This window comes from Aptenodytes patagonicus, chromosome 1 (genome assembly GCF_965638725.1).
Source record: "Aptenodytes patagonicus chromosome 1, bAptPat1.pri.cur, whole genome shotgun sequence".
Classification (NCBI taxonomy): Eukaryota; Metazoa; Chordata; class Aves; order Sphenisciformes; family Spheniscidae; genus Aptenodytes; species Aptenodytes patagonicus.
The window spans coordinates 60,416,324-60,440,371 of record NC_134949.1 but is presented as its reverse complement, the minus strand read 5'-3'; the positions used below and the strand labels follow the sequence as shown (position 1 = coordinate 60,440,371).

The window sequence follows — 24,048 nt, the reverse complement described above, 5'->3', positions numbered from 1 at the left end:
GCCGCGCTCCGCCCGGGCTCGCTCCGTGCCGGTGCCCGGCGGCCGCCTCCGAGTCCGAGTGCCAGGCTGCCCCCTTCCCCTTCCTTCCTTCCTTCCTTGCCTCCCGCCCCTTCCCCGCTGCCAGCCTTCCCCCGCCGGGTCCCTCCGGTGCCAGGCTGCCCCCTGCGGGTCTCGGTGCCGAGGCTGCCCGCCGCCGGCGCTGCGCCCGGCGGGCCGAGGCGGACGCGAGGGCGGCCGCCACTGCCGTTCCGCGGGTGCCGGGAGCGGGGTGCCCGGCGCCGCTCTGCCCCGGGCTCAGCGGCAGCTGCAGTGACTGTGTGTCTGTGTCATGTCTGTGCATGGGCGGGCGGAGGCGCGGGGCCGAGGCGGAGCCAGCCCGCTGACACGCCGCCCAGCGACAGGCGCCGAGCGCCCAACCAGCAGCGGCCGCGGCCCGCCCGCGCCGCGCGGCGCCCCGGGCCGCTACACCTGGACCCGGGCGGAGGGGGGCCGGGCCGCCGCCCGCGCCCCGCCGCGGCCGTGACAGCGAGCCCGTCCCGCGGGAGGGGGCTGTGAAGGGAGCGCCGGCTCCGCGCGGGGGGGGGGGGGGGGCCGCCGGCCCCACGGCCGCCGGCGTCCGCCTGTCTAACGGTCGTCCCAGCCGCCGGCGATCACCCTCCTGACGTGTCGTCCCAAGCGCCGCACCTGAGCGCGCCGTCCCGCCCGGCGAGCCGCCGCAGAGCGCTGTGGTAAGTGAGGGGAGAGCGAGGGGCTCCCCCGGCCGCGGCGGCCCGGCCCGGCCCGGCCCGGCCCGGCCCTCGCCTCAGGCGCTGGCGGCGGGGTGCCCGTCAGGGAGGCGAAGCGGCGCCCAACCTTCAGACGTGCACGCTCGGCGGTGGAAGAGCCAACTTTCTACCACCACTCGTCACAAATGAACACCACATCTTTTCGCTTAAATGCGGCGGAGCGTGTCCCTGTGTTGTTTCCCTGCGCGCTGGTAACTGCTGAGAGTGAAGTGATAAATGCGCCTTTTTTTTTTTTTTCTTTTTTTTCTCCCGCCGTGGGCATAGAACGACCATCAATGCTCATTTTTGTTATTTTTATTCATCATCTTTCTTTCACTTCATTAGCAGTGTAAAACGGGTTGTTGCAATACATTAGCATACTAAGAGGACCGTATGATAAACTGTGTGTATGGGTGGAGAGGGTGCCTGAAGTTTCGAGAGGAGTGCAAGGAGAACAGAAATTGGAGGAGGGGAGCAAATATGCATACAATCCGATTTTAAAAAGGCATTGATCCATTCTTAGAATGGAAGAGGAAGGAAAGTATACACGTGCTTTGAGTAACAATGTAAATAATCAGAAGTAGAAATAATAGGGATACTATTCAGTACTTACTGGTTTCTTCTTCCAGAATGATAAGGGAATAGTTTAAGAGAAGAATGTTGTTCTGTAAAAGATACCACAGGTGCTAATTTCTCTTGTTACATCAACTGCTTAAATGCTATAACTTATTCAGAAGTTGCTTTATTGTGGGCAGAAATTACGTTTTGCAGTATGCTGTACCAAAATATTGTGAACTCTGGAACAGGTTATTCATGGCTAGATAGTATTTGCCAGACTTGATTAAGGCAGTGGTCCATCAAGCTTAGCATTCTGCCGCCAGCAGCGCCCACTTCCTCGTGCTTTAGTCAAGAGTGTTATCAGATGACCTGAAGTAAATCATGAAGTTGAACATGCCAGTGATATCACGTAAGTGCTACTAACTGCAAATTTTGACATATTATGACAACTAGGAAAGCATTTTTGGAGAAAAAAAAGCCCTCTGCGTATCTGTAAAAAGAATTTAATTCTGATATGAATGATTTTCTGGAGAAGCTACGGTAACATGCAGATGGGTCTCTACTGTGCTAATTATTTTCATAAGCAAATAAAAGTCAGAAATGAGCGATACTGAAGTGACTTATTCTGTCCCTTCTCCTAAGTGAAGCTAAAGGATCAGCCTTCATGTAATAACGTTTTCTTGCACTGTTGAAGGATTGTAACTGCTGTGGTGACAGTCACAATGAACGAATTGCTGGGGATGTACGGAGAAGGAAACAGGATTGTGTATACGGCTTCATTATTAATAAAGCCAGATTGTCAACTGCCTGTTACTGGAATTCTCAGCAGTTTCACTTTTTTTAGTCTCATGCTATGTCTTAAAAACTAGTAAATTGTCAGAGTCTGATCCTAGAAAATATTGAACAATTTCTGCAGGTTCTTAATGTTCTTACCTGCTAGTGGAGCAGGGAACTCTCAGCACGCACAAAAATTCTTAGGTTTTAAGAGCAGCATGGATTATTAGGATTATCTAATGTACCACCATACGTGACAAATGATGGCACTTCATACTGAAACAAAATGTCTTACTTAAAATTACTCTGCATCTGTCAGGTTGGTGACCTACTCACAAAATGGACAACAGTTGTCCAAACCCAGAGCAGCATTTGTCAGAGGCTCTAGCCAAGAATGATTACCACTAGGTTACAAAAACTAACAGGGACAGAAGGAGTGAGTACCTATGAAGATAGAGTTTTTCAGAAATTGTGTTTATAAGTGAGTAATCTTTTCATATTCATCATAAAATCGCTCCATCAGTCTTTGTCCTTGAAAATCCTGAAGTGGCAATTGCTTTGGACAGAGTAAACAAGCAATGCAGAAGGATCCTTATGCCAAGGACAGGTAGAAGAAATTAGATGCAAATATTTGCACTTCAGATTTCATTCAGCCAGAAGGAAGCTTTCTCCAGAAGCTACACAGGTTCTGGAGTGAGATGTCTATTTACATTTAAAAAAACAAAAAAGCAAAACCTATAGTAATGTCAAGTCTATAGTTTAAAAAAAATTGACAGTTATATAAGATTGAAAATCTCAAAGCTTTAACAGTCCTATTATTAAAAAATTATGTAAACCAGACCTTTATTTTTTAATAGGAACATGTCGATTTTGAGGTAGTGTTATATGATCAAGTTATACTGATGTAAAATTATCACATGAGTGTTTGGTCTCATTTTTTCCTTACTGGAACAAGAGATAAATGCGTAACAGTACACAACTTCAAACAGGTTATGGTACTTTGACTACACCAGAACATCAGTAAGTAAAATAGGATTAAGTCTGTTTATAAGACCCCAAACACTTACAGATTATCTGGGTTTTGATGAAAAGAACAAAATTATTTCCAATGAAACCATTTTAAGTGAAAGGGAGGTGTAAGGCCCACAGGTATTCAAACTTATAAAAGTGCATGAAGCTCACCTCCTGTTTAACACCAGTGGAGTCCTTTTTACGTTCTTACAGTTGCTTCGTTGTTCTAGCTGAATTCAACCAGTATGAGGTCTTTTGAGGAAAAAGACGATGCTTTGTTCAGGAGGTGACTGAAAAGTGCTTTACTACTCTAATAGTGCATTATGTGCCAGCTGCAACAGAAGCTAAAACATTCCTGAAAACCAGGAAGGTGTTCTGTCCCCATTCCTCCACACACGCTCCTTGTGGTTAATCAGGATTTTAAATACCTAGTGAGGCTGATGCTGCTGTGTCACACTCAAGATATGGGATATGCATGGACAAAGCTAAGTTCTCCATGACCTGCTTTTGTGTGGAGTTGATGAAATAGCTACTTTTCATAAAATCAACCATTCAGGGTGTTTTCATGCGGAACAGAAATTCAAACCTGATTTAGCAGGCTGACTGGGTTGTGTTAACTGATCCGCTGCAACACAGAAGGTTGTGACTCTTTGTTTATAAATTGCCGCTCTTAACTTCTAGATGCTAAATTGCACAACTGTTAGTATCAGAGCATGAAGAGCAGGACCAAAAGTCTGAAGCAAGTCCTAACCCTTGAGATTCTTGTTCTCATCTGCCACTGCAATGAATACAGGACTACTGCTTCCTAACGTCTTTTGTAGTAGGAAAAGGCTTTCAGACAAGAAATAAGTGAAATTTAATCTACTCTGGAAAAATAAATTCCCAGTTCTTGAGTGTAAAGTGGAAGCTCTGTTACATATGCTGTCCACAATGGGCAGTAAATTAAAATTTAATGGAGATTTTCCTGTGCACGTAACAGAAAAAAGAAAAATCAACAAAACCCAAGAAAGTCAGAGCAAGATTCAGATTCTCTGGGCTTATAGGAACTGGAAAAAAAATAAAGACTGGTAAACTGAATGCCTTTAAATAACTAGAAAACATCATGAAAACCTAAAACTTTCATAATGCAAAGGAAATTAAGTTATTAAAATAGAAAATATTTCTCTTTTATGCCAAAATAGATTTCAGACAATAAACTGACTGTTCTGTGTTAACTTATTTTGATTTTCATATGGGTTTCTCCCAGAATTCAGTTGTACTTCTAGACGCAAAAAGGTAAACATCCGTACTAGATTCTTAGCTAGTATTATGCCCTATATCAAAGAAAAATTGAAGGAAAGGGGTATTTTCCTATTTGTTTACTTTATATCTCTGACAGAACTTTCTGTAGATTTTTTTTCTCATTGCTACCAGTTACTACTTTCCATTTGTTCTGACTCAGTCATTTAGAGAATAGTTGGGGATTTGTTTGTTTGTTTGTTTGTTTGGTCTTTTTTAAGGAATAGTGCTTTTAAACCCATAACAACAAATGAAGATATGCAGAATAAATATGGTGCAACTTTAATTTTATGAAGTTAATCTGATTTCAGGTTGATAGTACTTCTTTAAGTTTGGACCTGCCACGGTCACATCAATCCTGTATTTATACTTATAGAAATAGTTGATTACTGTTTTGCTAATATGACATATAATTCAGAAAAGACTTTATTTCATATTCCATAAAGTCAATGCCAATGTTTCCAGAGCTCTTCGTAATGCATAGCTGCATCCTAAAAAATAAGTAACAAGTGCTGTGTTTGAAGTTTCTTTTTTTTTTACAAAGGAATCTCACACCTATGCTGTTTGCAGTGAAATTCTGGATAATGTACAGTAGCGTAACTGTTCCGTATTAACATGTATCATTCCCTTTACAGAATCTTCTGGGAAAGAAAAGCACCATTGGACAAACTTTAAAATAATTTTAAACTTTACTGTCTATGAAGGTGAAACTGACCCAGGTACTCTTAAGCCTAAATCAAGGTATGTTGAAGTCAGCAGAGCAACTGCACTGATTTCAGTGGTATTCAATCGAAATTATCTTTTATGTCCCAGTCTGTGTTCTGGGAAAATATATATACACATATACACATACACACACACTTTTATGAAGTTCTTTTTTAGTAATTGTTTCTATTTGCTTCACCTCACTCCCAAGCAAATAGCAGATATAGTGTCTCTCTCTTGTTACTCTGTTTCTTTTGTTATACTTCTCCATTTATTGCCCTGCAGTATGAATGCTGAATAAGACTATGAAAAGCCTTAAATGAAATGTAGACCTGTATAATTAATATCTGCTATCCTTTCTAGAAGTATTAGAGCACAGGATGTATCACTCCTCCCCTCTTAGCCTTACACATTTAGATTTTAATTCATCTAAGGACACCTTTCACTACTCCAGTGAAAAAGAGGATACTCTACCTGATCAAAACAAGACCTTTTGTTTCCATTAGAAGCACCTGTCTTAGACATGGAAGGTTTAATTGTTTTCAGAATAGCTTCATTAACTTCTGAAAGTGTTACCGATACAGGCCTCCCTAGAGCCAGGATGCTAATTAGAAGGAAAACTGGCCTTACAGTAGTTGAAGAATTGTGTCTTCTTTAAGAGAGCGGGAAGGCTCATTCAGTCATTAACAGAGTGTTTCTGCCAGAAAGTAGGAATAACTGCCAGTTATATGAACTCGGAGAATACCTGTGACATGAGTTATTCCCACAGCCAAATAGCCTCTTCAGACAACGAACAACAGTAAGCCTAATAATGATTAAGTAAACAATGTTAAGATGTCCATCGAGTTCCATGCAGACCAAGCAATGTCCTTTATGGCCAGTATCATCTGTCAGCTCTGATGTCCCTAACTCGCTGGGTTAGGCAGGTTTGGAGGGTGCCGTATGAATGCTTGGATTGCTTCCTTAGGCAGCCAGAGTGTCCGTAGCAACACGTCTGGCCTTTGTCACATTTATGCTGATTTTATATTAAAACTCTTGTTAAGTCTGACCAAAAAAATCTATACAGGACTAAAGATTAAGTGTAAATATAAAATGTAAACAAAATTAAAATGGACAGATGAATGATAAAAACATAGATCCTATTACAAGTTAATGCATTATATCAAGACTTGTTAAAATAATTTTAAGTTTTGTATCAATGGTCAGGCCTTTAGAAACTATATAAAAAAATACCTGAATTAAAAATAGGCACTGCAGGGAAGGAAATTGCCCCAAACTTACTTATAAGAATCACTACCTAATGAGTCAAATAGGAGTATTTTTGGCCAAAAATAAATGACCGTAATTCTCAGTCAGATCCTAGAACTTCCATAATTTTTCCCAATGAGGGCTATTCTTTTAGATATTTTCTAGAGGATTTCTCTAGAAAGCAGAAATGCATTATAGCTGCTACTATCCAATGAAGGGAGGGTTAAATAAAACCCAGATCCTGTCTAATGACTCAGGCTTATTTGCTTTTTGGCCATTGCAACAGTAAGACTGCCCAATATGAATCTTTTCTGGCAGTTTAACAAAATTGACAGAAGAAAGTCCACTTTCATGTCCTTGTCAGACAAAAGCACAATGGAAATATATGTACATGCTTCTGAATATAAACAGGGAGCATAGTCCGAACAGCCAAGCATACAAACATGAACTCATTTAGTGGCCACAAGTGGTTGTGTATCTCAGAAGTGTCCTGTGAATAAACTAAAATGTTCCTTTGCTGGGGCTGAGATGCGACTGTGAGATGCATCCAGCTCTCTGGCCAAGACTGTCAATGCTAAAGAAAGTTTCTATGTTCTTGCTGGCATCTGAGAAGTTGTGAGCTATGATCTGGACTTGCTACGTTGGCAAAAGAATAGGAAAGGTCACCCCATCTCAGCAGTGAAACTGTCAGTAACAAAAGGATAATCCTCCTCAGTCTCAACAGCAGTTACAGGCAAGCTGATGTTACAGGTCAAGCAACAAGGCAAGACCAATACTAGTGGCAATGAACCTGTCAACATTAAACACCTCTTTTTCAGAGAAGTACTTCAACACTTCAATATTTTGTGATTCGGGCTGTATCTTGACACAGTAGGGTTTTTTCCATTGATTGTTAGGTGCAACTAAAGCTGTCAGACATACCAGAGGCCAAGCAGACAAAGACAGACCCAGAAAAAGGACAGTCCTTCAAAGTCTGAAGGTGACATTGAAGGAATCCAGCAACAAGAAAGCCCAACCAATTCAATAGGTATTTTACACTCTGTTTGTGTACTTGCATTTCTGAGCTTGGCAGCCACACAGGTGCTGGCATTGCTACTTACTCTAAAATTGCAGTCTGTATCAGATTGTGTACTGAGGAAAAGAATAAGCTTTTACTACCGCGGGTGGCATCAGAATTCACAGTTCCTGCAGCACCTAAAAGAAATGACCAGACCGAACAAAGTTTCCAATGAAATCAGCATGTGTTTAAGTCAGTTAAAAGACGAATTTCATCTACAGAGAGGGAAAATAATTTTAAACATCACTTCTCCAATCAACACACAAGATCTCAGTGCTGGAATTGGAAATTACACTGGCATGGTGCCCTTTGCCCGCATTGACAATATTTCCAAGTGTGCTGCCTTATTGTTTCTACGCCAGCTTGATATTACAGCAGTTCCAATGAGAGGGAGTAGCTTGAGAGATTTCTCCAGTACCAGACTTGATGCCAATGGCTTTTTGAAACTTTTTCCCACCTTCTTCCACTCAGCATAACCAAACGCAAAATAGATGCAGCCAAGACAAGTGATCATCAGCAGGAGGTACTGTATTTCCTTACCTTCTCCCAGATCAAGGTGAAAAAGATACCACTCCTTGAGAATGGGCTTTATATGCCAAATACAGTGGTAGCTTAGCTATGGCAATTACTAGGCTGTAATATAGGAAGGAGTCTTACCCTGTTTTTATCAATTAGCTCATTGAAAGGAAGGACTAGTTGCAAATCCTCTTTCTGCAGGATAATCTGTGACAAGTTTGAGAGGTGGTGGGCCATATATTACTGGGTGGCCAGCAACTGGAGCCTCAAAACTAGTGATGGATTAAGAAATCCTCTCAGAATTCTGCTAGGGGACAATGCCACCAGCATGTGAGCATAAAAAAAATGGATTTTACTTATGTAAGCCTTTAAAAATCCATATGTGCTTAGTAGAGAGTTGATAAAAGGGAAGAGCTGTATCCTTAAAGAATCTATACCCATAAAGTAAGCTCAGACCTCTTCTTCTTCCTTGACTAGTCTAACACAGCAGCTATGAAAGCTCACTCTCCTTTGAATTGTTACCAGGCTTTGCATCTGCTGATCCCTGACAGAAAATGATTTTTTTTTTAATTATTTTTTTTTCTTCTTCTTCTTTTCTATCTACCACTGCAGGAGCAAACTGAGTTTTTCCAAACTGGTTACCCCTCTCTACTCAAGCCCAGATAGGGATGGATACTGGAATTAACAATAGTGAGTTTATTTCTTCCATAGGAGACAGAAAGAGAACAGAAGAGATTTGATGGGGAGTTGGGATACAAGATGAAAACCAGGATTGTCTGGATGAAGAAATCAGGTATTGCTAAGAGAGATGAGGGTACTAAAGAGTGCCGTGAAGTCTGCACCTGACCTTTTTGCACATCAAATAAAGTAAAGGTCTGGTAGTAATCACTCTGTGATCACGTAGTTAGGAATTGTATCATAATCTGAAAAAAGGGGTATCAAATTCTGTTTGCATATGAGAATTCAGTTGTCATTTCCTAACTTCATGTACTTGAGTTTTCAACCACAGCGATGTTCTATTGATGTAGTTTTTGTGTGTAAGGCTAGATATTACAGAAAAAGAATGGAGAAGATGGAGTCTTAATGAAGTTTTTGTCGCTTCAAGCTTGTACTGACTGCATTGCTCACAAGTGCTTACATGAACAGGAAGCTTTTTTTCCTAGTTTCTTTCTAGTGATGACATTTATTAAAAAAACCCCTAATAGGCACAAATAACATGTCAGATGCCTAGATGTCTTTTATGCCATTGGAGGTCTCAGAATGTTATGACGCCCCAAACCATTTGTATTTGTACAATGGCTACAGTTAGAATAGGATTCTGCCATCAGATTTGGTGTTTGCTCCCTGAAATAATACTCACAACAGGTACTCTCCCTTTTGAGAATTTTTGAAGAAACTGGGGTGCTAATGAATCATATCTTTTGAAGAATATTTTGACAGCATCAGTATAACAGGGCATGAACAGGAAGACAATCCTGTCCACCAGCATACACATGGTAAAGGCTGAGATGCAAGTGACACCTGCATGACAAATTGGGTGCTAGAAGATACATCTGTCATTGCTTGATTTCCATCCATCTGCCCCATTACTTCAGTAGATCAATTGTTTTATATACTAGTAATCAGGTGCACACAATGATTCTTTTGATAATCTCTCTCACTACTGTTGAGCAGATTTAGACTCAGAACAAAGAAAGTTGTGGCCTACCCTTCGTGCAGTAACTTGTAGCAGAATGTCCATATAACTAACTTAAGGTGACAAAATATCAAATCCAGCAGAGCTGCAAGCAGAGCATACTGTCTTAAGACATTAGAAGGCTGATTTGAAAGAGGAATTACACCAGCTGAATTAATATTATGTTTCAGTCGATTTTCTAGACCTATGTTCCTTCTGCTAGGAAAGGAGGTAGCCTTTGGGAAAATACTAATTTTCAGTTTCCTCTGCTGCAAAGAATAGCCTCAGAAGAAGGACATGCTTGAAGCCATTTGTCGCAAAATGTTTGGGTTGGCCAGAGAGCTTAAGACTTCACAATTATGCCTCAGATATTCAGTGCAATGGAGTTTCAGCACAGTGTACATCCCTGATATAACTGATGCTTAATGTGCTACTTCAAAGGCATCCTTTGAAGAAAATTTCAGTAGACCTGTCCACAGGGTAGTTGTGCAGTTCCACACCAAGTCTAGAGAGAAAGTGACACTTTCTACCCTAGAATCTTAACATATATTGGACTGATTAACATCCCTTGAATGACAGGATTACACAAGGTCAGTAGCCCCACAACTCTGTACTTGCCAATTAATTTTGATGCAAACATATAGATACCTTTTCTTTTTTGATACCTTCTTCTTCCCTTATTTTTGTAAACAAAAGTTTAAAACTCAGAAGATAATGTCAGCAGACCCTGGGGCATCTGCCTTTCTCTGGAGACTGAAGATGAGTATCTCAAAACGATGTGTCAACTTCTTCTTAGCAGGCTGCTAACTCTAGGAGTCTGAAAGCAATATGCTTGCTTCTATTAGGTGTGTGTCATTTCACCAGGGACAGAAAGATAGGGACTTATTTTGTAAATTGGATGAAGTGGGAAGAGTAAATGCAGGAGGACAAGTAGTTAATCGAAATTACTAAGAAATACAATACTAAAAATATCCTGTTCCCAACAGTTTAAATTCACACCTACTCCTCTCTGAGCAGGAAAGAGAAAAAAGAAATTTCCATCTTCAGCTTTCGAAACTTCATCTGCCTCCTGGGTACTGAGCACCAAATCCTCAGCTGGCAGGTGTCGGCAGACAGTGCTGAAACCTTACCATATTTCTGAAGGATCCATTCTTCAACACCAGACTGCCAACTTGAGTGTCAAAATCCCAAATGACTCTCAGCACTACTTGAGGGCAAACAATCACAACAATTCCCTGGGGAGCTTGCGCAATGTTGTCAGCCTGAGAAGGCTAAGCTGGGTAGTAGAGCAAACCATTCTGCAGATGGGTAGAGTGCACACTTCATTCCTTAGCCTCTTCCTGTAGCTACTGTGGCTGTTACCAGCTCTGCCTCCAGTACTGCTGCTCAAACCTATTGCTTTCCTGAGACCTAGACATTAGTTCCTGATGAACCACATCAGCAGTACATTGGCTATTTAAACCTGGGGGATGACAGTGTCAAAGCAAACCAGACACCATAAATTATACTACAGAGTGGACTTGGAGGGGCTGGTGAGCAAAGAGGCAGGAACCAAAGAGTTGCATCTTGTACTTATAAAATTCAGGTGAAATCAACACAGCAGTACACCAGGCTGGAATGTAACTGGTGGAAAAGTGGGCACAAATGTCTCTTTGACTGGTTAAGGCTATTAATGAGAAAAATTACATAGCTTCTAACTGGCATGCATGTTAAAAACTATGCCCCAAACAAATGGAAATTAGATAGGATTCTGAACATGCCGTGTAACATGAGTCCACATAAACAGGACTCAGAGGGAGAGGAAATTACAAGTGAATTTTAGCAGTCACTGCAAATTATCTCAAATAGGTTCCTTATGTTTACATGTTTTTGTGATGTCAAGCTGCAGGAGCTCAGGAATTTTCCAGAGCTTGTTGCAAGTGCTGTGGCTCAGTGGAGGTCTAAGACTCTTTGGGACAAGATTGAAGATCCCATCTCTAGCCTCAGTGAGTCACCAAAGACTATGAGTGCTGAGACCTCAACTCTGAAAAAGCTATACAGACATGATAAACACTGCATGCTGCCAGTTTTCCCAGAGAAATAAAGAAGGCTTTATAGGAATATGTAAACCTTTGCAGCAGACCAGCCCCAGGTGTGGACCAGGTAGGCTGTGGTCCAGCAGGCTGCTTTGTCTATGCCAGGGCTGTGGAAAACCAGGTTGGCTGCTGTGACTGCAGCTGTCACCACCCAGAGAACAGGCAGGATGTCTGATGTGATGTCCACTGCTGGGTTTCGGAGGCTTCTCCAGCAGTGCTGTGTCCAGCAACATACTACCCACCCTCTCGGAGTTGCTGGTGGTGGACACTTTTCACATGGTCTACAGCCTGTCTCCCTCCAATTCCTTTCCCATAGCAACAGCAGCCCCATCCTTAGTCCCTCTGCTTTGAGGCAGAAACATTGCATTTTGCATATGTTGTGAGAAGTGTTGAGCTGGCTCTGCTTTGCAGAACTGGGGCTTACATGTATACCAGAAACCCCCTCTGATTTAATTATAAAAATTGGTGTGCCCTGTTCACCTCTTCGGTAGGTTTTGACAAACAAACAAACAAACAAACAAACAAAAAAGGCAGCTTTGTAAGAGATTTGGAATACTGGAAAGCGACCCAATCTGGGACAATACAGAAGGCGAGTGGAAATCAAATATGCATGAACCATTTATCGTTATTAGAGATTATTAGGTAGGATCGCTACATATATTTGTACACTGAAATGCTTTTTTTTTAATTCTAGGTAAAGCTTACTACATTTTTCTCTATCAAGACATGCTACCTAAAGGTATTTCTCTTATTAGTTCTGGGTGAGAGACAAGTAATTTCATACAGTGCTGTTCACATTCCATACAACTAAACTCACCACCTTTCTTAAAGCAACAGTCAAAACAACCCACCCTCCCAAGTAGACAGATCCATAAATTCTTTAAAACCTTATCTCATATTCACATACACACAAAATAAGGGTCTCACTGTGTTCTGAACTGTGAGACTCGGTGAATGAGTGATGCAGAATCGCCTCCTAGAATTGCAGGGTCTCCACTGAAAATACACGTGAGGTATGTCTCATCAGGCACTGAATCTCTCCACCAATTTTGGTAGGAATCGGCTCTGTTCCCCTATGCTTACCAGTCCCTTTATTTGAAAAAAAGAATTCAACAGTCTAACTGATTATCACATAAGTAATTGTTTCAGAGAGAACCAAAAGATGTAAAGAAGAACTAGTTAGGTGGAATCTACTACTGGTGTTATGAAAACATTGCTTTGGGAAATAAGTTCTTAAGTAGTAATCTGTATGTGATACAGAGCTAGTTTTTCAGTTTGACACATGTTCTCTTCAGAGGGGAAAAAGAAATCAACCTGACTTCTGTACTTCTATAGTTATAAGAACCTCTTTTCCAAATTTGTGATCTTCTCACTTCATATGTTTCCAGATTCCCTTGATTTGTTAAAGCAGTAATTCATGGGTGCAAGTGGAAACATCTGGGCAGTGGGAGGGAGTAAAAGGTAGCCAGAATAAAGAACAATTGTGTGGAGCACAGACAAGGCGCTGAAGAACTTTGCTGCTTATTTCTTGGTTGTTGTTTTTTTTTTTCTTTATGGCTTGCGTTGGTGGGATTTACAGTCTAAAATCTTTAACTCACTGTTAGTGCTGGTTCTCATCTGGGAATATATACATTTAAATGCTCATACTGTTGTAGGCACTGAAAATTAGCAACCTTTTTTTACACTGCTATTCTATAAAAAGCATAGGGAATGCCCATAAGAGGATCTTTTCCTTTAGCAAAAAGACACAGCCTGATTAGAACATTATGTAATCTTAATACGCATCTGGTATCTTTGGTATCTAACTCAGAACTCAAGTCCTAAGATGCTGGTGGTAACGGCACGCTGGAAGACGTAAAATTGCCAACCTGATGACTTTTTCATGGGTCGTCCAGAACTGATGGGTATTGCTAGATGAGAAGGAGCACATGGGAGGGGAAGAAAGATAAGTAAAAGAGTCACTGTTGCTCCTTCCTCTATGGTTATGACAAGAAGCCAATGCCCAGCCATAAGCAGGGACAGGTTGGTGGAGGATTAGGAATACTGACAGATACCTGGCCTCCAGAGGAGGTTGGGAGTGTCTGAGCAAGAAGATGGTCTTTGAATGCAAGTTCCCCAAAAGTGAGTAAATAAAAATAAGCATTAAGAACACGTGAGGGAAAAAAAAATGGGGGGGGGGGGAAGAGAGGGGTATGGCAGGGAGAAGAGATTGCAGGATGGTGAAAGAAAAGGTGGAAGTGGACAATGGAGCCAGAGACCTATGCAAAAATAAACGCAAAGGATGAAGGAAAAAGAGATTTTGCTGTTTCAGAGAACTGAAGGAAGTAATTAAAATGAAATCTGGGAGAAAATCATAGAGAAGAAGCAGGGAAGACAAAACATCTTCTGAATTGCAGCCCACAGATTTCCCAGTGCAATGAATGGCTAGCTCAACAAATCTCATCCAATTTGTGGAACATTCAAAATACCTTTAGTTAATTTTGTAACCTCCTCCCTGGAAATGCAGTACACTTTCTATGCCACTAAAGATGTGTCTCACAAGTGGAAGTAGTGATTAATTTGACAAGTAATTAACTATTGAGCCCAACTGTCCCATCAGTAACCGACTTGAATAGAGAGACCAGTGAATGTGATGACAGGCAGTGGAACATTAATGAGTAAAATAATGATAATCCTATAGAGGTTAAATAGGAATGACAAAACAGCTATGTTGGCTCTTGCCCACTCTGAGCTTGTGCACTGAAGAGGTGTAGTCAGTCAGTCTCCAAATGTTACATACATTTGTAACATGTATTCATGTTACATGTATTCATGTTACATGTTCCCGCCATTGTGCAGCGGGAGAGATATGACTTAGTCGCCATCACAGAAACATGGTGGGGTGGCTCTCACGATTGGAGTGCTGCAATGGATGGCTATAAACTCTTCAGAAGGGACAGGCGAGGAAGGAGAGGCGGTGGGGTGGCCCTGTATGTTAGGGAGTGTTTCGATTGTCTAGAGCTCAACGATTGTGATGATGATATGGTTGAGTGTTTATGGGTAAGGATGAAAGGGAAGGCCAACAAGGCAGATATCCTGCTGGGAGTCTGTTATAGACCACCCAACCAGGATGAAGGGGCGGATGAAGAGTTCTACAAGCGTCTGGCAGAAGTCTCTCAATCGCTAGCCCTTGTTCTCGTGGGGGACTTCAACTTCCCGGACATCTGCTGGAAATACAACACGGCAGAGAGGAAGCAGTCTAGGAGGTTCCTGGAGTGTGTGGAAGACAACTTCCTGACACAGCTGGTAAATAAGCCTACCAGGGGAGATGCCTCGCTCGACCTGCTGTTTACAAACAGAGAAGGACTGCTGGGAGATGTGGTGGTTGGAGGCCGTCTTGGGCTTAGCGACCATGAAATGGTGGAATTCTCAGTTCTTGGTGAAGTAAGGAGGGGGGCCAGTAAAACCACAACCATGGACTTCCGGAGGGCGGACTTTGGCCTGTTCAGGACGCTGGTTGAGAGAGTCCCTTGGGAGACAGTCCTGAAGGGCAAAGGGGTCCAGGAAGGCTGGATGATCTTCAATAAGGAAGTCTTAAAGGTGCAGGAGCAGGCTGTCCCTATATGCTGTAAGAAGAACGGGCGGGGAAGACGACCAGCCTGGCTGAATGGGGAGCTTTTGCTGGGACTCAGGAAAAAAAGGAGAGTTTACCACTTGTGGAAGAAGGGGCAGGCAACTCAAGAAGAGTACAGGGGTCTCGTTAGGTCGTGCAGAGAAGAAATGAGAAAGGCAAAAGCCCAGCTAGAACGCAATCTGGCTGCTGTCGTTAGAGACAATAAAAAATGTTTTTATAAATATATTAATGACAAGAAGAGAGCCAAGGAGAATCTCCATCCTTTATTGGATGCGGGGGGGAACATTGTCACCGAGGATGAGGAAAAGGCTGAGGTACTTAATGCCTTCTTTGCCTCAGTCTTTAATAGTCAGACCAGTTATCCTCAGGGTACTTGGCCCCCTGAGCTGGAAGACAGGGATGGCGAGCAGGATGAACTCCCCATAATCCAAGAGGAAGCAGTCAACGACCTGCTACGCCACCTGGATGCTCACAAGTCTATGGGGCCGGATGGGATCCACCCGAGAGTGCTGAGGGAGCTGGTGGAGGATCTCGCCAAGCCACTCTCCATCATCTATCAGCAGTCCTGGTTAACAGGGGAGGTCCCGGATGACTGGAGGCTTGCCAATGTGACGCCCATCTACAAGAAGGGCCAGAAGGAGGATCTGGGGAACTACAGGCCTGTCAGTCTGACCTCGGTGCCGGGGAAGATTATGGAGCAGTTCATCTTGAGGGCACTCACAAGGCATGAGCGGGACAACAAGGGGATCAGGCCCAGCCAGCATGGGTTCATAAAAGGCGGGTCCTGCTTGACCAACCTGATCTCCTTCTATGACCAGGTGACCCGCCTAGTGGATGAGGGAAAGGCTGTGGATGTGGTCTACCTGGACTTCAGTAAGGCCTTTGACACTGTTTGCCACAGCATTCTCCTAGAGAAGCTGGTGGCTCACGGCTTAGACAGGTGTACTCTGTGCTGGGTCAAAAACTGGCTGGACGGCTGGACCCAGAGAGTTGTGGTGAATGGAGTTAAATCCAGTTGGCGGCCAGTCACGAGCGGTGTTCCCCAGGGCTCAGTTTTGGGGCCGGTCTTGTTCAATAACTTTATCAATGATCTGGATGAGGGGATTGAGTGCACCCTCAATAAGTTTGCAGACGACACCAAGTTGGGCGGGAGTGTTGATCTGCTCGAGGGTAGGAAGGCTCTGCAGAGGGACCTGGACAGGCTGGATCGATGGGCCGAGGCCAACTGTATGAGATTCAACAAGGCCAAGTGCCGGGTCCTGCACTTTGGCCACAACCCCATGCAGTGCTACAGGCTTGGGGAAGAGTGGCTGGAAAGCTGCCTGGCGGAAAAGGACCTGGGGGTGCTGGTTGACAGCCGGCTGAACATGAGCCGACAGTGAGCCCAGGCGGCCAAGAAGGCCAATGGCATCCTGGCCTGTATCAGAAATAGTGTGGCCAGCAGGAGTAGGGAAGTGATCGTCCCCCTGTACTCGGCACTGGTGAGGCCGCACCTCAAATACTGTGTTCAGGTTTGGGCCCCTCACTGCAAGAAGGACATTGAGGTGCTGGAGCGTGTCCAGAGAAGGGCAACGAGGCTGGTGAGGAGTCTGGAGAACAAGTCATATGAGGAGCGGCTGAGGGAACTGGGGTTGTTTAGCCTGCAGAAAAGGAGGCTGAGGGGAGACCTCATCGCTCTCTACAACTACCTGAAAGGAGGTTGTAGCGAGGTGGGTGTCAGTCTCTTCTCCCAAGTAACTAGCGATAGGACGAGAGGAAATGGCCTCAAGTTGCGCCAGGGGAGGTTTAGATTGGACGTGAGGAAAAAATTCTTTACTGAAAGAGTGGTTAAACATTGGAACAGGCTGCCCAGGGAAGTGGTTGAGTCCCCATCCCTGGAGGTATTTAAAAGACGTGTAGAGGAGGCGCTTAGGGACATGGTTTAGCGGGCATGGTGGTGTTGGGTTGACAGTTGGACTCGATGATCTTAGAGGTCTTTTCCAACCTTAATGATTCTATGATTCTATACCAAAGTAAAAGTTAAGACAAAAGGGCTGAGCCTATCCCTGATCTGATCTCTTACAAAAAGGAGTGGGCGTTTTATGAATATCCACTCTGAGTACAAATGAACTTAGAATTTAAGCAAGAACTGATATATTTGATTTATATATACAGTGTAGAGAACTATCCCTAATTTTTTAAGAGCTCTTTGCATCTTTCAAGGACTCCTGCCCCCTTTTACTATCCAATATGGATCATGCTGAAAGTAAATTCCTCTATTAAATGTCAGCATCTCCAATAAATGCATTAACATCTTAGCCAAGCAGATTGTTCCAAGATATTTTAAAATGGTTGGTACATTTTATATGTAGCAAAGGTCTTTAGAGATGCCTGTTTATCTTGGTTTCCTGTTAGTTTGGTAAGGACTGAAGCACTAGGCTTCATCACAGGCCAAGACTATCAGACAGGATGAACTTCCGATGAACATTGACCACTGAGACTAATAATACCTGATTATAGTGAATGTTTCTCCCGCATGGACACTTACAATTCTTCACACAACAGACACTGAGAATATTCACAGCTGCTTTTGTCCCTCCCTGTAAACTGATGAAGCCCCCACCAAAATGCAAATGAAAATGCTGCCTTCATCATAGCACCGAGGTCTCATCTTTTCTGCTTCCAGCTTTATTAACAGAAAGATTGTTCGAAAAAAAACCCAATCACATCAACAACCACAACACCAAAGCAAATTAACTCACAGGGCAAGAACTTAGGCTCAGCTGTTGCTGGCTTTCCTTCTTTCAGAACTTTCTCCCAAATATTTGAAGTCTAACAGTCCACATCTGCCTCCGGCAGGCAGCAGGAGATTCTGGCAGGCCCCAGTCTCTGCTGTGAATCTGGGGCAGCAAGACATTCCTGCTCATTTGTCAAGTCCAATTTGAAGTTCAGCTAAAGATTTTTGTGTTACGAGGATTTCACAACCCCTTTCTGCAGAATGCAATGCAGATGAAACATTTGAATTAGTAAAAGGATATTGCAGAGTTTGCAATGCAAAATTAGACCAGATAAAATTGTAGAGGGAGCATTTTTAAGAGAAAGAGAAATAAGCGTCACATTGGGGTTAGAGTCCTCACAGAGAGAAAGTTAGAAGTGGAGCTCTGTCACTTCAGGGATCTTTGGAAAATGGCAATTTATTCCTTGGAGAATGCAGCAATGAACCAGCTGGTAGGGAGGGGTGATGCCAGATGCTGCAACGTCTGCATTGAGGTAGGAGGGGAGCAGATGAAGGGAACGTGTTCCAGTATAATAGTCAGCTAGAGGAATATTACTTCAGGAAATAAAAACATAAGAAGAAAAAAATACAGTGGTCCAGCATACTGGAAACTGGAGGTTAATGCAGAGCTCTATTGTCTCCCAAAGACAGAGACAATTTTCTCGTAATGAGAATTTTATTATTGTTGCCCATCTCCATGACACAGGAGGATCATGGCTCTGGGATCTCAGAGAGACAAAGTTACAGCCAGACAACCATTGTCCCAGAGAGTGACAGAGGAGAGAGGTTTGTCATGCTGGTGGCAGGGTTTCCTTGGAGGATGTAGAGGGGAAAGAAAAAAAATGCTTTGAAGATGCTGTACACAATCATTTAAGTTTCAAGCTGGGACTGACGTAAATCTCACACTGAGAATGAAGGATGACAGAGTTGCTGTGGGACTAGCAGCCAGCAATGGACCACCCCATGAAGACAGTTTTTCACTTACACATTAACTTCACAATATGCAGTTTTTAGTCCTGTTGATGTTGATGCATCCTTATGTTTCTAGCAGCTGCCTATGCACAGTATATATTACGGTAGAGGAATAACAAATCAGAGAATGCTTTCTCATGAGACTAAGCTAAGCAAGATGCCTGTCTAGTGGTAGCCAGCTTCTTTCTTTACTAATAAATTCAAACCATTATATCTCCTTCATTCTAGGACTGACTCCAACACTCAGTCAGCCTCTGCCTTACAGAAGAGCTGACAGTTAGACCAATTTTAAAGCATGCAAATCTCCTAGTCTGGACTGCATCTTTCCCAGAAGAAGCAGAACTGAGCTTAGAAAACAAAATAATATACCCTGAAACCACTAGTTTTAAGAGGAGCTTGTCACTAGACGGGTATCTGATAAAGGAGTGTTTTAAACCACTTCTCCCTGGCATCCTTTCCACCTATGACTCTTGACCTGAAAATCAGCTCACAGGAGCACTGTAATCACAGAAGCAAGAATATCGAGCCCTGACCCCTCTTTCTGGCAAACGCAACTGAAGGGAAAGCTGAGACCATGGTTTGCTGGGGTAGAAGCAGCAATACAGAAAGCATTCATTTCCTTAGCAACTAGGACAACCTCTTCTTTAATTAGCACATCATGGTCTGAACTTTGCTAATAAAACCTGCCTACACTGCATGATAACCATGGGTTAGGTAATCTTGCGCTTGCCAACATACGGCAGCCTACCACGCTTCTGCGTCCTGACATTCTCCACACTAGCACTCTGTTCTCAGGTCCCACATCTGCAGGCATGCTGTGGGTGGTGGCAATGGATGATACATCCTTGCGGTTTCTCACCCTGGACTCATGATCCTGTATCCCATCATACATTTCTCTGGGCTGGCAGGCACAGGGTGCTGTGGAGCAGCTTCTCTGTGCTCTCTTGGGATTTGGGAGGTTACTGTCTATGCCAAAGGAACTAGTTTCCTGGCATTAGCTTAGCAAATACGGTAGAGGAATAAGAGAGCTACTTCACTGCCCAAGCAGCCCCCCTTGGCCTGTCCTCCCTGATTACTACTCTGTGCCACCTTCTTCTGGAGCTTCTTCCCTAGCAGTGTCACTGACGACTGATAGACTTGCGTAAGAAATCACCAAGATGCAGTGACACCAGCAATTACAGAATACACTCTTCTAGAAGATATGTCATATGGGTTTGTAGTGCAGTTGTGCTCTGTTTCTGCCCCAATATTACAGAGAAAAAAAATAATTAAATAAAAACCTGGTCAATAAAAACTAAGTAGCTGGATGAAAACAAGTTTTGAGAAAAAATAAAAATGAAGGTTTACTAAACCATTGTCATAGCTCTAACTACGGCTCATGTAGACCCACTGAAGCTTCTATCAGCGTAGCAATAGTAGCACTAAGTTTAGAGCAGACAGTAAAACTGGTCTGAGATACAACATGCTCAAATATTTATTCTGGGCTGAGTTCTGTACTGCCATGGGTATTGGAGAGGTAGAGTGCAAAGTTAGCATGGGTATGCCTGTATGAAATCCTACCAGTGGAGAAAATCATGTTCTGAAACAACAGAACTCGCTATGTGGGAGAAATAGTGCATTCAAAAGAGGAGAAAACTAAATTTTGATTTTTAAAAATGCATTATTTAATAACAATATGAACTAAGGAAGCAAATTCTTCTTTTTCTTTTTCTGTTTTAATGAATTAATCCTGGGGATTAGAGAAAGAACACAAGATCACATGCTGTGTTTGGAAAGCCTGCTCAGCAGAACAGTGGATGAGGCTGTGAGTACTTGTGGGATCACCTTCAGTATGCTTTTACCTACAGTTTACATAAAAGTATATGTCAGGAGGTTTCTTAATTACAAGATTTACATGTTAGAAATGTCAAAGGAGAGTGTTTCACAATGATGATTTCTGAAGGTATCTGGTTTGGGTTTGGGTTTTGGATTTTTTAACGTTGAACAACTATGAACTGAAAGAGAAAGCTGCTGCCATCCTACAAGAAGCGAGATAACCTATTCAAGATACCAGATACCGCTTGTAAATATACTCTCTGAGAACCAAGAAATCCACCTCAGGATCAGTAAATTCTCTGAGTGCACATACATGCTGTACAGTATCATGCACACATAAAATATCAAGCCTATGTTCTCAAATGAGGATAATACTTGGAATACTAGCAACAAGGTGCTTTTCTTCTGTGTTTGAAAATTTCAGACTTTCAACAGATCATTGCCCCAACAGAATCAGCGATTCAGAGAAGTGAAGTGCTGTGATCAAAGACGTACACCGTGCTTCTGAAGAGGAATTCAGGAAATGCCACTTCAGCTAGTATAAAGAACTGTCACCTCTTCGCTCTGGTTATGTGCATCCCTAAATTAGCCATTAGATAATTCTGCCACTTCGCTGAACTTTTGCACATTCTGCATTGAAGGGATTTATTCTTCCTTGTCCAGGAAGAAAGGCTTAAGTGGTAGTTATGGAAATAAAAGAGAGGATAAAGCTCCCATGCAAATCTTATGTTTTGTGTATTTTCTTATTTGACTATAAAAGTGATATTCCTAAAGGTGTGGAGTCAGGGATATTTTAAAACTGCTGATAAGCATCATCCCACTGCTAGCTTAATTGAATACTAGTGATTTACCCATTACAAAAGACAGTTTGTTCCATCACAAAATCTTTTCCTAGTGTATGAAGGCATATCAGGAGAGTGTAATATCAACTGCATGAACTACTTCTATAAAATAGAAATAGTGACGTTGACTTCCTCTTGTGTTTTGAGATCTACTGATGAAAATTGCAGTAGGGGCAGGTAATTTCATTATTACTCTAAAAGCCTGTTGCTCCTCTCTGCGCTGGCAGATACTCCTCTCAACCAATTAAGATATGAGATTAAAAGGATGCTATCAATTTACAATATTTTTCCTTTAGCTGGAATAGTAATAACACCTTGGAAACCACACAAGAAAATTGCTTTCCAAATGAAATCTGACATTCTTGAGCACTACCATTTGTTTTCATGCACTGATCCCTCTACCTGTGGAGAGATCTTGCTGACAGTTTCTGCTGCTCTCCTGCCCCAGGATACTGATGATGATACTACATTAAACATCTCCTTGGAAGCCAGCAAGCCTCTATTGCTTCTGTAAGCATCTCCGGCAAGCAGAGCTGTCTCTTCTGTTCCTGTGCAATGGAAGCACAGGGGTATATCTCTTGCTTATCGCATCTTTTGTTTTGTAACTGAGGACTTAGCCATCAAGAGAACATGCTTCCCCAGGTTCAGTTTAAGCCTGTTTCTTTCACATCCTGAATGTGATAGTCACCTCCAGGTGGGCCTCCATGGAAAGCCTTCTGTCAGCCTGCACACTCCAGAGCAGTGGCAGGATTAACACACACAGAAAAGTTGAGGTACTTGGTATATAATTGGAGTCCTGGCTGCTCTGACATAGAATTTTGGAGATCTCTTGTAAACTTTGATGGGATTTTAGAGCTGTGACTAAGACATGGGAATCTAGCATCTTGTTCATTAAAATCTGGAATTTCTGCAGTATTTTGCCTTCCAGAGATACTTGCCTTTGGAATAGGAGGGCCTTCCCATATGGTGATGACCTGTGGGAGGGTAGAAGAAAGGCAGAGGTATTTGCTGTGAAGTTTTTCTTCTCACTGTTTCTGTTGTGGAGAGATAGTCAGGAGAGGGTTTTCAGAGCTCTCCTTATTCTCTAAGTCTCTCTTGTCCTTTCTGAAAAATCTTAAATATGTCAGCCCTCCAGACCTGAGGAATTTTGGGTCACTAATGCCTGGGTTAGGGTGCTCAAGAAGATTCAGGAAAGCATTTTATTATGTTTGCTCACCAAAAGACACATCTTTGAGGGGAAAAAAAGCTAAAAATACATAAGTGTTTTCGATTAAAAATACTTTTAAAACAGTAAACTTAGGTGTGAGGGCTCCTGTCAGCAATTTGCTTTGCACATAAATAGTGAATGGGCTAAAACAGGTAACTTTCAATAAGCTCACATATTTTCTAGTGTATTATCCGCACTCTTTACTGAACAGTGGGCAGAACTAAAGATGATCGCATGTGTGTTAAAGTTCTCTGTCACTGGTAGTTTACACAGGTTTTCCATTAGCTCGAATAGATGGCATCTGACTTGCTGGAGAAGGAGCGCTGTGTATTCAATTCTGATTTGCCATTATCATAAAACACTCTCTAGTGACAATGTATAGCATGTGATAAACTGGTGAAGCAATGTTAAGAAAAAAAATATCAGTGCTATAATTTGTTGACATATTTAAAACTCATCCCTGAAATGGATTCCTTTGACTGAAGGAGTAACTGTACAATGGCCACAACTCTTGCCAGAAACCTCTTGTTTGCCCAAGTGGAAACCGAAGTCCCCAAAACCTTGCTTTATATTCACCCACAGCACAGTGTGAGCAGAAGCCCCTCTGTTTCACACCATCAGGGCACACATATTTGGCCAGTCAAGGGGACTGTTGGGTTCAGCATTCTTAATCGCTTTATAATTGGATTATTTGTTGGGCCCCTTTTTGTGCATTTATCAGCAAAGTCCAGATCAAAAGAGGTCAAGCAAAGCCTCCCCAAACTTGCCACTGCCCTTTCCACAATTGAGATCACTCCTTTAAACTTTAGAAGACTAACATTTTTCTTTATGGCATCTGTGGACTGGGGAAACATTTACTTCAGATGAAATGTATTTCCATAAGACTGACAGAGGGCCCCTATAGGCTTGCTTGCCTTATGGGAGCAGGGCAAGAGGAAATGCCAAGGGCAAATCTCTCTCAGACATGCAGTCTTGTTTCTTTTTGATCCAGTGTGTGTTTTTTTTTTTTTTTTATTCTTCCCTTAAGCAATGAATTGAGCTCCTGCAGCAGAGGAAGGATTGTTGACTTACAGAGTACACACATAGTGGAAAGGTTACTTCATTCAGAGGGAAAAAAGAAAAAAAGGAAGAGGAAATGCTCCCCAAGTTGTGTGTGTGCATCTAGAAAAGGAAGCTTTTCTAC

General features: G+C 42.6%; 1 long non-coding RNA gene across 2 annotated transcripts; it reads left to right on the top strand.

Moving 5' to 3' along the window:
* Positions 1-619: 619 nt before the first annotated feature.
* Positions 620-21,543, top strand: LOC143155766 (uncharacterized). Of its 2 annotated transcripts, none has more exons than XR_012994468.1 (6): positions 620-728; positions 5,021-5,126; positions 8,623-8,704; positions 12,356-12,400; positions 20,742-20,805; positions 21,241-21,543. It is a non-coding gene; the product is annotated as an uncharacterized LOC143155766 (long non-coding RNA). The 2 variants fall into 2 exon arrangements; XR_012994467.1 differs by having other exon boundaries at positions 8,524-8,704.
* Positions 21,544-24,048: the final 2,505 nt, after the last annotated feature.